The sequence below is a fragment of the Oncorhynchus masou genome, chromosome 29, assembly GCF_036934945.1.
Source record: "Oncorhynchus masou masou isolate Uvic2021 chromosome 29, UVic_Omas_1.1, whole genome shotgun sequence".
Classification (NCBI taxonomy): domain Eukaryota; kingdom Metazoa; phylum Chordata; class Actinopteri; order Salmoniformes; family Salmonidae; genus Oncorhynchus; species Oncorhynchus masou.
In genome coordinates, this window is record NC_088240.1 from 90,186,447 (window position 1) to 90,201,700 (window position 15,254).

Below are 15,254 nucleotides of genomic sequence, written 5' to 3' on the forward strand. Positions count from 1 at the left end.
CAAATGCTTACTTACAAGCTTTTTCCCCAAAATGCAGAGGTACAAAGTAAGAAGATGTGTGAATAAAAATAGAAAACAGTAATGCAATAAATAACTATAAGGAGGCTGTATACAAGTAGTACCAGTACTGAGTCAATGTGCAGGGGTACCACGTAGTACAGGTAATATGTACATGTAGGCAGGGGTAAAAGTGACTAGGCAATCAGGATAGATAAGAAACAGTAGCGCATGTGGAGAGTGTGTGACAGCTACAAACAGAGAATAACGTTTAAGGTTAAATAAACAACTACAAACAGCGCTAGATAAGAATGTTTCAGGTTAAATAAATAGGTTAAAAATAGATAGTATCTACACAGTAAATCAGGAGATTTCACAGTCTCCTTCTCTTGCCCTCTGATAATAAAAAATAAAAATAAGAAAACATGGAGATTAAAAGTTGACAGACCTTGAACAGATTACTACAATTCATTACAGATACATTCTCTTTCCAGTATTAGCTTTAGGCTCTGAAATAAAATACTGAGGTTAGATGTAGGTTTCCATCTCCATCCTTATCTATTTGTAGCAATGTGATTTACATTATGTTTGGTAAGCATTTTATTTGTTGTGGCCCCCAGGAACTGACAGCCAGTGAATACGATTTCCCCCCCACAGTAGTGATGCAGCTGCACAGTGTGTCGGTTTGACGTTGGGCATCTGCAGCCTGCTGATGGGTGACAGCCCAACACACACAGGCAGGGCACATCATGGAGACAATGGAGAGACATCATGGAGAGACATCATGGAGAGACACATCATGGAGACAAATGGAGAGACACATCATGGAGACAATGGAGAGACATCATGGAGAGACACATCATGGAGACAAATGGAGAGACACATCATGGAGACAATGGAGAGACATCATGGAGACAATGGAGAGACATCATGGAGACAATGGAGAGACATCATGGAGACAAATGGAGAGACATCATGGAGACACACATCATGGGCTCCATTTTTATTCTACAACAAATGCTTTTCCATTTCCCCACATTCATACCACGTGGTACCCAACTTTACAGCAGTGTTGTAGTGTGCAATTTCCATCCAATGTAAAGCACTGGGACTAAAGAGAAGTTCTACATGCAATCCATGATCATGTATAAGTTCTACTACAGCCTTGATGTGTCATGACTCGTGGCTCCTCAACTAAGTGGTCAGAGGCCTATTTATTCACGCTCTGACTGCATTATTGGCACAAGAAGAAATTGAGCTGAAGGGAACCATAAAGAGACATTTTGATGTTAGTCATCTGTGTCTGAAACCAGATCCTGGACCTCGAGACAAAATTATTCAGGAAATGAGGTCAACAATCCCACCAGTTTCATTTCCTGTGAATATGCTGAGTGACTTCTCCACAGATAAGTGCAGCAATTGTTTTCACAGTAATGTGTATGGCTCTTGTCCTTTATAACCTTGTGATTGCACTGCTTTAATTCACAATATTGAGATGTCATAATAAAATCTGACATTTTAAAGCAGAGTCGAGGATGCTGAGCTAGGCTTTCTGTAGTGGGCTACTCAACACATCACAGCTGCTACTCTTTGTAGGTTGATGTTTTGGGGTGTGAATTTAACACACCGGTCTTCAGTGTTGGAGCTGAGGAAACATTAGGGAAGACATAAAAAATATAAATAAAAATATAAAGATATTCATTTGCATACAAGGCGCATATCTCATACTTCATCTACAGTACATGTCTTTTTTGCCCAGAACCGTGTTTCTAAAGTTATGTACGTGCTGTACATCACCCTTGTATGGTTTTCTGGATGATTCAGTGCCATTACTAAGTGAAAACCGACTGGCTCTGAAAAAGGCATTCGGTCCGATACTAGAGGAATCTAAATCACAGCTCAGTCCAAGAGTCTAGCACATATTACTATTTATTATGAACCTCCAAATGCCTTGACAGGGAATTTATACACCAATTCATCATACCACAAGGAAACAGGCAGCACTTGCTTTTATCACTTTTTTACAGCAACAGTTGATAGATGTGACCACTGTGTCATTGTCTACAGAGAATGGTAGCCAATAGGCTGACTGATAATTGAAGAGGCTCTTCTTGACCCCATTCAGGAAATTGCCAAGCTGAATCCCAAATAGCACTCTATACACCAAATAGTGCACTACTTTTGACCAGATCCCCATAGGTCCTGGACAAAAGTAGTGCACTAGAAAAGGGAAGGGTGCCATTTGTGACACAGACGCAGCCCCAAGGTTATGTTTGCTCATAAAAAATATGTTCCCTGGAGTTACGCAAAACACATTCCATGGACCTGACTAGGCCGACTCAGAGCCGACACAGTGAACATTTGCTCATCTCAGGAGAGAGACCCATGTCAGCTAAAGCACATAGCTAGCTGGTATATAACTTGGCCAACACCAACGTTTCCAGGCAAATCCAGGGTCTGCGTTGACAAATGAAGGGGATGTGCTTTTCTACTGATTGGTTCTCCTCAGTGTCTTTCTCACTCAAACTAACGTGGACAAAATAGTTTGACAACCTTGTTTGTAAAGCTTTTAAATCTCAACCGTTTATCTTTACCAATGACGAAGACACAGAGGTCTCATGGTATGGTGGGGTCTGCAATATAGGTCAACTTTGAGCAACTCTTGAATGTTTTGGCATACCCTATAGACACATACACATTGTACATCCATCTAAGTCCATTCCTCCTCTGAACTGCTAGTTGTATAGGTTCATGCAGGAATCTAACCATCACGTGACTGATGAATATGCAGAGAGAGAAGAGTATAAACTATGGTTTCCCCCAGCTGGCTCTGACTCATAAATCAGCACCCAGCAACAACCTCAGCTAAACCCACCCATGGGGTTTACAACCTCAGCTAAACCCACCCATGGGGTTTACAACCTCAGCTAAACCCACCCATGGGGTTTACAACCTCAGCTAAACCCACCCATGGGGTTTACAACCTCAGTTAAACCCACCCATGGGGTTTACAACCTCAGCTAAACCCACTCATGGGGTTTACAACCTCAGCTAAACCCACCCATGGGGTTTACAACCACTTTCTACTGTAAGAAAGACATCAATGTTTAAAACCAGAGAACCGGGCCTCAGTTCAAGACCCAGTCGTCCAACACATGATGCACCTAAATAGGCTTGAAGGACAAGAGAGGATGGTGATGCTGAGGGGCTGTGCTGCGTCTCATTGATCAAGATGAGCGAGTGGCGTACCTCTGCCGTGTGGCTGGGACACGCAGGCTCCGGCCCAAATTACACCCCATTTCTCTATGTATTGCACTACTTTAGACCAGGGCACATAGGTAGTACACTACATAGGGATTATGAGGCCATTAAGGAGGGAGACTCACCCTCAAGAACAGAACAAACCCCGGATGGCAGCAGCGAGGGACAGATCTACAGTTACTAGGATGTCTAGGAGAGGAGGGATAATTCAGGCAGGTAGAAAGCACACCCAGGGTCAAAATAGAAAAATGTGCTTTTTCAAATACTTTGAGGATTTGATGGAGCATGCAATGAATAGTGTGTCAGATGGGCAGGGTTTGACCTTTTGGGACAAGTCCCTAGAATCCATAAACACCCTCCAAGGAGGCATGGTCTGTCCTTTCTGAAAGACAAGTGGCCTCTCGATTCTCACTAGTTGTGCTAATACTGTGCAGTTTCTAGTAAGGTATCAAGGCTATTATTAATAGACAGAGGCTGTTCAACACAGTGGAGTTAACGAGGGGTTATGACAGGGCAGAGTCTGTTCAACACAGTGGAGTTAACGAGGGGTTATGACAGGGCAGAGGCTGTTCAACACAGTGGAGTTAACGAGGGGTTATGACAGGACAGAGGCTGTTCAACACAGTGGAGTTAACGAGGGGTTATGACAGGACAGAGACTGTTCAACACAGTGGAGTTAACGAGGGGTTATGACAGGACAGAGGCTGTTCAACACAGTGGAGTTAACGAGGGGTTATGACAGGACAGAGGCTGTTCAACACAGTGGAGTTAACGAGGGGTTATGACAGGACAGAGGCTGTTCAACACAGTGGAGTTAACGAGGGGTTATGACAGGACAGAGACTGTTCAACACAGTGGAGTTAACGAGGGGTTATGACAGGACAGAGGCTGTTCAACACAGTGGAGTTAACGAGGGGTTATGACAGGACAGAGGCTGTTCAACACAGTGGAGTTAACGAGGGGTTATGACAGGACAGAGGCTGTTCAACACAGTGGAGTTAATGACGGGTTATGACAGGACAGAGGCTGTTCAACACAGTGGAGTTAACGAGGGGTTATGACAGGACAGAGGCTGTTCAACACAGTGGCGTTAACGAGGGGTTATGACAGGACAGAGGCTGTTCAACACAGTGGAGTTAACGAGGGGTTATGACAGGACAGAGGCTGTTCAACACAGTGGAGTTAACGAGGGGTTATGACAGGACAGAGGCTGTTCAACACAGTGGAGTTAACGAGGGGTTATGACAGGACAGAGGCTGTTCAACACAGTGGAGTTAATGACGGGTTATGACAGGACAGAGTCTGTTCAACACAGTGGAGTTAATGACAGGTTATGACAGGACAGAGACTATTCAACACAATGGAGTTAACGAGGGGTTATGACAGGACAGAGGCTGTTCAACACAGTGGAGTTAACGAGGGGTTATGACAGGACAGAGGCTGTTCAACACAGTGGAGTTAACGAGGGTTATGACAGGACAGAGGCTGTTCAACACAGTGGAGTTAACGAGGGGTTATGACAGGACAGAGGCTGTTCAACACAGTGGAGTTAACGAGGGGTTATGACAGGACAGAGTCTGTTCAACACAGTGGAGTTAACGAGGGGTTATGACAGGGCAGAGGCTGTTCAACACAGTGGAGTTAACGAGGGGTTATGACAGGACAGAGGCTGTTCAACACAATGGAGTTAACGAGGGGTTATGACAGGACAGAGGCTGTTCAACACAATGGAGTTAACGAGGGGTTATGACAGGACAGAGGCTGTTCAACACAGTGGAGTTAACGAGGGGTTATGACAGGACAGAGGCTGTTCAACACAGTGGAGTTAACGAGGGGTTATGACAGGACAGAGGCTGTTCAACACAGTGGAGTTAACGAGGGGTTATGACAGGACAGAGGCTGTTCAACACAGTGGAGTTAACGAGGGGTTATGACAGGACAGAGGCTGTTCAACACAGTGGAGTTAACGAGGGGTTATGACAGGACAGAGGCTGTTCAACACAGTGGCGTTAACGAGGGGTTATGACAGGACAGAGGCTGTTCAACACAGTGGAGTTAACGAGGGGTTATGACAGGACAGAGGCTGTTCAACACAGTGGAGTTAACGAGGGGTTATGACAGGACAGAGGCTGTTCAACACAGTGGAGTTAACGAGGGGTTATGACAGGACAGAGGCTGTTCAACACAGTGGAGTTAATGACAGGTTATGACAGGACAGAGTCTGTTCAACACAGTGGAGTTAATGACAGGTTATGACAGGACAGAGACTATTCAACACAATGGAGTTAACGAGGGGTTATGACAGGACAGAGGCTGTTCAACACAGTGGAGTTAACGAGGGGTTATGACAGGACAGAGGCTGTTCAACACAGTGGAGTTAACGAGGGGTTATGACAGGACAGAGGCTGTTCAACACAGTGGAGTTAACGAGGGGTTATGACAGGACAGAGGCTGTTCAACACAGTGGAGTTAACAAGGGGTTATGACAGGACAGAGTCTGTTCAACACAGTGGAGTTAACGAGGGGTTATGACAGGGCAGAGGCTGTTCAACACAGTGGAGTTAACGAGGGGTTATGACAGGACAGAGGCTGTTCAACACAATGGAGTTAACGAGGGGTTATGACAGGACAGAGGCTGTTCAACACAATGGAGTTAACGAGGGGTTATGACAGGACAGAGGCTGTTCAACACAGTGGAGTTAACGAGGGGTTATGACAGGACAGAGGCTGTTCAACACAGTGGAGTTAACGAGGGGTTATGACAGGACAGAGGCTGTTCAACACAGTGGAGTTAATGACAGGTTATGACAGGGCAGAGGCTGTTCAACACAGTGGAGTTAACGAGGGGTTATGACAGGACAGAGGCTGTTCAACACAGTGGAGTTAACGAGGGGTTATGACAGGACAGAGGCTGTTCAACACAGTGGAGTTAATGACAGGTTATGACAGGACAGAGTCTGTTCAACACAATGGCGTTAACGAGGGGTTATGACAGGACAGAGACTATTCAACACAGTGGAGTTAATGACAGGTTATGACAGGACAGAGTCTGTTCAACACAGTGGAGTTAATGACAGGTTATGACAGGGCGAGTCCCAGAGGACAGTAGCCTACCAAAGAAATGGAATCATTAGAATGGACATAGAACCTCTTCCCTTTCTAGTGATTCCATTTCTATGTAGCCTAGCCAACAAACGGCAGGACCCTCCCTACTATTATCTCTACTACAGGTCCCATACAGTGTGCCACAGCCAACTACTTCTTATAGAGAAAAAAAATCATTACATGACAAATAATACCTGGTATTCTGTTAATGTAGCACTTTGGGCCATATAGGGAAAGTGGATCTAGATTTAATAAAATATAGCCTATGTATGATATGTCTTGTTACATAATTACATTAGGCCAACATGTATATGGAATAATGATATATTCTCAGCAAACAGAACAGCTAAATGTCTAAATGTAAAGCTTTAATTTAGCTGTCAGTGAGAAGATAATTGCCTTGACATATCCTGGTAATTGTACTGTAGTCAATGTGGTGCCAGTCAAACTACTGCTGCCTCTGAGGAGAGAGCAGTCGAGGATCGATTTGTTCTGCCGGGACAAAAGAGTCAGTGAAACGCCTCAGTGACAGATGACATCACAACACAGACCATTCTGAAGGCCATTTTGTCAGAAGACAAATTACTAAGCAAGTGAATAGCAGGGCTGGGATCAATTGAAAATGAAGGCAGTCAATTCAGAAAGTGATTTTAATTTAAAATTCAAAAATTGAGAAAAAAAAAAATGGAAATAGCTTCTACTCCTCAGTTTATTGAGAAGTCATTGAAAATAAATGCAGTTTTTCACATGTTTAATAGTTATTCAAATTTACTTCCTGAATCCAAAAAGGCTACATAAACTGGGAATAGAGAGGACAACAACTTCTAGTCCCAGCCATACCCTGCATACAGCACTGTAGCCTCCACATCAGGACACATGAATGAGGCATGTTTATAGCCTACAGTTAGCAACACTGCATAAAACATTTTAGCAAAGGGGAGCTATTCACATTATGGATGGCGTGTGTCTGTGGGGCGAGGAGCCAACTATAAGCAGACCAAGTGCAGGTGTGGTCACTGAACCTAAGTACAGACGTGGCAGGTCTTCAGAACAAAGGACCAAGCTCATTCTGTGACCTATTATGCTTAGACGTAACCTCAACAAAATTGACCACAATAACCAACACGGGGAAAAAAGGATTTTATAACACAACCTTAAAAAAACACATACATTGTTTTTATTTTTTAAACAGAATGGAGCTTTGCAGTCTGACAGAATCTCTCCATTTAGTTATTGTTTTAGCTCTGGCTTTTCTCTCTGCTTTTAAACTTTCTCTCTGTGAAATCCCTCTGACACAGCCGCATTTGCTTTATTTGTTAAGTGTAAAAGCATCTCTAAAGCATTGGATATAATGCAGAATCTGACTGCCCTTGAGTGTCTATAGGAGGGGAGTTAAGCTCAGTCCCATTTCGCATGAACCACTAAAGAGAATACAGGGTTCTTGGTGTGTAGGGTTGAGAGAGAGAGCAGGGCTGCGATCAGAGTAGTGTTCAGCGGGGAGACATTTGTATGGAATAGGGAGTTACTACCTGAACAGATTTGAGGAACGGGGGGGGGGGGGTCTGGGTCTGGAAGGGAGAGCCTGGAAGCAGGAAAAAGGAGGGAGGAGGGAGAGGCTTTAGTGTAGTCTGTGTGTGGCATTGTAATGGGCATCACGCATCATTACAGCACAGCCACTCCTCTGACCCAGAAACCCTTGCTTCAAAGACTCCAGAGAAAATGGACAACAGATAACTAGCTCAAAAAACAAAAACAGCAGCCTGTCTGAGAAAAGTCAAACTAAAGGAACAAAAGTTAAGTCACGTACTTCTATTACTGATAAGACTCAGTAAGGTGAACGTATCTTATGAGTTACAATTTGATTGCTTTAAACTGTCATTGGCCTTTACTTGTCCTTCTGCAAAGTGCTTCTGGCAGAAGGAGATGAAAGGCGAGTGTGGGGATTCAGTAGCAATCTCCTCAGGGTATACCTGAGACTTACCTGTGATAGCCTGACACTTGTAGACGAGTCGTGCCTGCAGCTGACTGCCTAGCTCTCCCCTCGAGCCAAGGAAGGTATATCCACAGGGCTTCTGGCTCTGCTCTGGGTTTAGCTCGCTAGAGCTGATAACTCTGCCAGATGAAACATGGCAGTGGAGTCGGCAGAGACTGCGGAGGAGGAGAACGTCCTTCTGCCCTCTGTAATTACAGCAGACGAAGGAAGGCGTCCGTCTGTCACATCACACGTCTGTGGGACGTGACTAGTGGAACAATGAGGAAGGAACATCCTCAGTCCTCACCATCACTATCAGCACCAGGCCTGGCTGTGTGACACAGAGAAAAGTCAGACTGAATCCTTCTTTAACCTTGTAAAGACCTATGTAGACTAGCTACCTCAATAACACATTTGACTGCCATGTGGGCTCAAATAAGTCAAGTGAACCAGACAAGTGTAGTTGAAGTGCGTGAGGGTCTGCACATGCATTAGGCATGGGTAAAAGTTATGTTATACAGGCCTCAGATTTTCCTGGAATAAAGTCAAAGCCTACAATTCCCTTACATATGTCTCCATTATAAATCCCTCCACTGCAATACCATTGGAGCCCAAGATCTGGACTAGCCCTTCCTGCATATTCTAGGTTATATCCATATAGGGAACTGTCAAACAGACTGTTGATGGTGGAACAGACCAAATCACAGTCAACAGCAAAGTTCACACAGGTTATGCAACTTACACTACAGGACAGAATGGGAACGTTCTCCAAAACCAAAGCAAATATATTTTGGAGGACAGTGTCTCTCCCTCCCTACCATAGACAGTTTCTATTCCTCTTCATCGGGAGAGAAGACGCTACATAAGACCTTTTGAGGGCTTCATCTAAGCTTCCATGTAAACTACATAAGACCTTTTGAGGGCTCCACCTCGACAACACTCATCTAAGCTTCCATGTAAACTACATAAGACCTTTTGAGGGCTCCACCTCGACAACACTCATCTAAGCTTCCATGTAAACTACATAAGACCTTTTGAGGACTCCACCTCGACAACGCTCATCTCAGCTTCCATGTAAACTACATAAGATGACTTGAGAAGTCAATGTTAAGACCTCTTTTTACCCAGTCAGTGGTTAGAGTGTCCGCCCTGAGATTAGAAGGTTGGGAGTTCCATCCCCACCGAGTCATATCAAAGACTGGGACCCAAAGCATCTCTGCTTGGTACTCAGCATTAAGGAGATAGATTGGTGGTCCGGCCCTACACTAGACTAGTGTCCTGTCCAGGAGGTGTACTGGTACATCAAGCTGCCTCACTACAGAAACAGGAGACAGACTAGTGTCCTGTCCAGGAAGTGTACTGGTAAATCAAGCTGCCTCACTACAGAAACAGGAGATAGACTAGTGTCCTGTCCAGGAGGTGTACTGGTACATCAAGCTGCCTCACTACAGAAACAGGAGACAGACAAGTGTCCTGTCCAGGAGGTGTACTGGTACATCAAGCTGCCTCACTACAGAAACAGGAGACAGACTAGTGTCCTGTCCAGGAGGTGTACTGGTACATCAAGCTGTCTCACTACAGAAACAGGAGATAGACTAGTGTCCTGTCCAGGTGGTGTACTGGTACATCAAGCAGCCTCACTACAGAAACAGGAGACAGACTAGTGTCCTGTCCAGGAGGTGTACTGGTACATCAAGCTGCCTCACTACAGAAACAGGAGACAGACTAGTGTCCTGTCCAGGAGGTGTACTGGTACATCAAGCTGCCTCACTACAGAAACAGGAGACAGACTAGTGTCCTGTCCAGGAGGTGTACTGGTACATCAAGCTGTCTCACTACAGAAACAGGAGATAGACTAGTGTCCTGTCCAGGAGGTGTACTGGTACATCAAGCAGCCTCACTACAGAAACAGGAGATAGACTAGTGTCCTGTCCAGGAGGTGTACTGGTACATCAAGCTGCCTCACTACAGAAACAGGAGATAGACTAGTGTCCTGTCCAGGAGGTGTACTGGTACATCAAGCTGCCTCACTACAGAAACAGGAGATAGACTAGTGTCCTGTCCAGGAGGTGTACTGGTACATCAAGCTGCCTCACTACAGAAACAGGAGATAGACTAGTGTCCTGTCCAGGAGGTGTACTGGTACATCAAGCTGCCTCACTACAGAAATAGGAGATAGGCTCCTGCTCTCAAAAGCCAAGGCTCATTCAAGGCTGCTTACTTATTAGGCAATGTAGGTCAGAACTCTGAATTGTTTTAAGAGAACAGAATGGTCTCTTCTTTAGAATCTTTTTTTGATGACATCAATTACCAAGTAGCACATGATTGGAGTGCTCCTCCCTGCCTCATGACAGGATGACTCGGAGTCAGGACAGGACACAGCCAGTCACTCACACTGCTGTGCTAACGCATCATTGACATCTGACACACAGCAGCTAAAGACAGTAAAAAAAACACTCACACTCAGTGTACTGCCACTGTGACTCATACTAAGATTAATGTCACAATGTTTCAATCAATTAACGTGGTACTGGAATGTTTTGGCATAGGGACTTTCCAGAGAAACATAAAAGCTGTTTTTGCGGTCACTAAATGAGTCACCTTCCATACCGAGGTGATATCGTCTTCAGAACTGAATGACACATCAGCACAAGCACTGTAATAGAGAGGAGAACAGAGACAATACCGTTTCCCCCATGTAGCCAAGTGTTCTATTGGCCTAGTCAAAGTTCAGAATAATAGGAAGTGAGGTTATGACACAGAATGACGTTCCATAGTGTCAGTGTTTCCTAGGGATCCCAGTTGTGTTTTTCCTCTGCTGAGATGACAACCCAGAAAAGGCAGACTAAAGACAAGTGGGAGTCTCTTACGTCAGCAGAGACGCTACAGCCACGTTCCTTCCTCCTTACGCAATCTGGGACCCAGTTCCAAAAGAGGAAAGGGGGAAACCTAGTCAGTTGTACAACAGAATGCCTTCAACTGAAATGGGTGTTCCGCATTAAACCCAACCCCTCTAAATCAGAGAGAGCAGCGAAGAGAAGCATTACTGACAGGGCATGGCACTACCGAAGGTCTCAGAAAAGAATAGTATCAGAGGACTGGATCTGCTATAGAAGTGTTGAGGGATGCTCGTGACTACAGAAGTCTCAGAGGACTGGATCTGCTATAGAAGTGTTGAGGGATGCTCGTGACTACAGAAGTCTCAGAGGACTGGATCTGCTATAGAAGTGTTGAGGGATGCTAGTGACTACAGAATAGTCTCAGAGGACTGGATCTGCTATAGAAGTGTTGAGGGATGCTAGTGACTACAGAATAGTCTCAGAGGACTGGATCTGCTATAGAAGTGTTGAGGGATGCTAGTGACTACAGAATAGTCTCAGAGGACTGGATCTGCTATAGAAGTGTTGAGGGATGCTAGTGACTACAGAATAGTCTCAGAGGACTGGATCTGCTATAGAAGTGTTGAGGGATGCTAGTGGCTACAGAATAGTCTCAGAGGACTGGATCTGCTATAGAAGTGTTGAGGGATGCTAGTGACTACAGAATAGTCTCAGAGGACTGGATCTGCTATAGAAGTGTTGAGGGATGCTAGTGACTACAGAATAGTCTCAGAGGACTGGATCTGCTATAGAAGTGTTGAGGGATGCTAGTGACTACAGAATAGTCTCAGAGGACTGGATCTGCTATAGAAGTGTTGAGGGATGCTAGTGGCTACAGAATAGTCTCAGAGAACTGAATCTGCTATAGAAGTGTTGAGGGATGCTAGTGGTTACAGAATAATCTCAGAGGACTGGATCTGCTATAGAAGTGTTGAGGGATGCTCGTGACTACAGAATAATCTCAGAGGACTGGATCTGCTATAGAAGTGTTGAGGGATGCTAGTGATGACAGAATAGTCTCAGAGGACTGGATCTGCTATAGAAGTGTTGAGGGATGCTAGTGGCTACAGAATAGTCTCAGAGGACTGGATCTGCTATAGAAGTGTTGAGGGATGCTAGTGACTACAGAATAGTCTCAGAGGACTGGATCTGCTATAGAAGTGTTGAGGGATGCTAGTGACTACAGAATAGTCTCAGAGGACTGGATCTGCTATAGAAGTGTTGAGGGATGCTAGTGGCTACAGAATAGTCTCAGAGGACTGGATCTGCTATAGAAGTGTTGAGGGATGCTAGTGACTACAGAATAGTCTCAGAGGACTGGATCTGCTATAGAAGTGTTGAGGGATGCTAGTGACTACAGAATAGTCTCAGAGGACTGGATCTGCTATAGAAGTGTTGAGGGATGCTAGTGGCTACAGAATAGTCTCAGAGAACTGAATCTGCTATAGAAGTGTTGAGGGATGCTAGTGGTTACAGAATAATCTCAGAGGACTGGATCTGCTATAGAAGTGTTGAGGGATGCTCGTGACTACAGAATAATCTCAGAGGACTGGATCTGCTATAGAAGTGTTGAGGGATGCTAGTGATGACAGAATAGTCTCAGAGGACTGGATCTGCTATAGAAGTGTTGAGGGATGCTAGTGGCTACAGAATAGTCTCAGAGGACTGGATCTGCTATAGAAGTGTTGAGGGATGCTAGTGGCTACAGAATAGTCTCAGAGGACTGGATCTGCTATAGAAGTGTTGAGGGATGCTAGTGCTAAACTCCTAAATCAATATCTAGTACATACCCTACTCCCTAGTCACTTCTGTAGATCTGAGGGGATTGAATAATGGAAACATGAGATACAATGAGGGACCCCTTAGGTTTAGTACTCATTTCAGAATAGATTAATGCTGACAAAACTGTCAGAATGTGACAAATCTCCTTGTCAAATCAAACAAAGAAACATCTTACCGGAACAAATTCATAGCCCTCTTGCGAACAGATCAGAAGCTTAGATAGACAGAAGAGCGTTAGCTATGCAGAGACAGGATGAAATGGCAAATCTCCGCAAAGAGCCCTCATCCAGGCAGTAGTCTCATCCCAAATGGCAACCCATTCCCTACATAGTGCACCTCTTTTGATCAGAGCCCTTGGGACCCTGGTCAACAGTAGTGTACTATATTGGGAATAAGGTGACATTAGCGACACAAGCTGTGTCCGGTCAAGACTAATGAGAAACTCCATGGACACGGCTCACAGTGTGCTCGGACAAATGCTGTGGAACTGGACAGAACCTTACAGAACGATCCTCCTCTGACTGACAACCCATTGCCGTCCCTGCCTTCTAATTGGCTCCCAGGGGAGAGGAGATTCAGGCCTTCACGCTGCCATTACAGCACACACAGAGCATGTGTCAAACCTATGTGAAATTAGTCATCCACTCCCTCCCTACCTCTGACAGAATACCCTAGTCCTGGTCATACCTCAGTGCATCTGTTGGGGGAAAGTGATGCCTAGTCTATGGATTTGTTGGACTGGATGTAAAAGGGAAACAGATGTGACAAATGGCAAAATGGGAGAGGATTGGAATGCTTCACATAGTGCAAAAAGCAGCCCCATGCTGTTAGTACATGTTTTAATAACAATAATATAATACTCCTTTTTTCGATCTTGTCTCATCGCTTCAAATCCCCAACGGGCTCAGGAGAGATGAAGGTCGAGTCATGTGTTCTCTGAAACATGACCCGCCAGACCATGCCTCTTAACCCAGAAGCCAGCTGCACCAATGTGTTGGAGGAAACACCGTTCAACTGACAACCGAGGTCAGCCTGCAGGAGCCCAGCCCACCACAAAGAGTTGCCAGAGTGCGATGGGCCAAGTCAAGCCCCCCCCCGGGCCAAATCCTCCCCCTAACACAGACGACATTGGACCAATTGTGCGCCGCCCTATGGGCCTCCCAGTCACGGACGGTTGAGACACAGCCTGGGATTGAACCCGGGTCTGTAGTGACGCCTCAAGCACTGCAGCGCCTTAGACCACTCACCATTCAGGAGGCCCTTTTAGTACATTTTAAAATGTTCTAAATTAAATAAGATTGCTAATATGGGTGATTCTTAATGGGACAATTGATGGGTACAACCATCAAACTAGTAGTAATGGGACAATTGATGGGTACAACCATCAAACTAGTAGTAATGGGACAATTGATGGGTACAACCATCAAACTAGTAGTAATGGGACAATTGATGGGTACAACCATCAAACTAGTAGTAATGGGACAATTGATGGGTACAACCATCAAACTAGTAGTAATGGGACAATTGATGGGTACAACCATCAAACTAGTAGTAATGGGACAATTGATGGGTACAACCATCAAACTAGTAGTAATGGGACAATTGATGGGTACAACCATCAAACTAGTAGTAATGGCACAATTGATGGGTACAACCATCAAACTAGTAGTAATGGCACAATTGATGGGTGCAACCATCAAACTAGTAGTAATGGGACAATTGATGGGTACAACCATCAAACTAGTAGTAATGGGACAATTGATGGTACAACCATCAAACTACTAGTAATGGGACAATTGATGGGTACAACCATCAAACTAGTAGTAATGGCACAATTGATGGGTACAACCATCAAACTAGTAGTAATGGGACAATTGATGGGTACAACCATCAAACTAGTAGTAATGGGACAATTGATGGGTACAACCATCAAACTAGTAGTAATGGGACAATTGATGGGTCCAACCATCAAACTAGTAGTAATGGGACAATTGATGGGTACAACCATCAAACTAGTAGTAATGGGACAATTGATGGGTACAACCATCAAACTAGTAGTAATGGGACAATTGATGGGTACAACCATCAAACTAGTAGTAATGGGACAATTGATGGGTACAACCATCAAACTAGTAGTAATGGGACAATTGATGGGTACAACCATCAAACTAGTAGTAGAAGTCTAAAAGAAAAAAGAATAAAACTGTGGTGCACATTAATGTTATCAACTTATATCATTATATTTATCCTTATTGAAT

At 44.6% G+C, this 15,254-nt stretch overlaps 1 protein-coding gene across 1 annotated transcript in view; it reads right to left on the bottom strand.

The window, feature by feature from the left end:
- Window positions 1-15,254, bottom strand: part of LOC135520964 (carboxypeptidase Q-like) — a 67,408-nt gene that overhangs the window by 48,502 nt on the left and 3,652 nt on the right. The window lies entirely within an intron of this gene.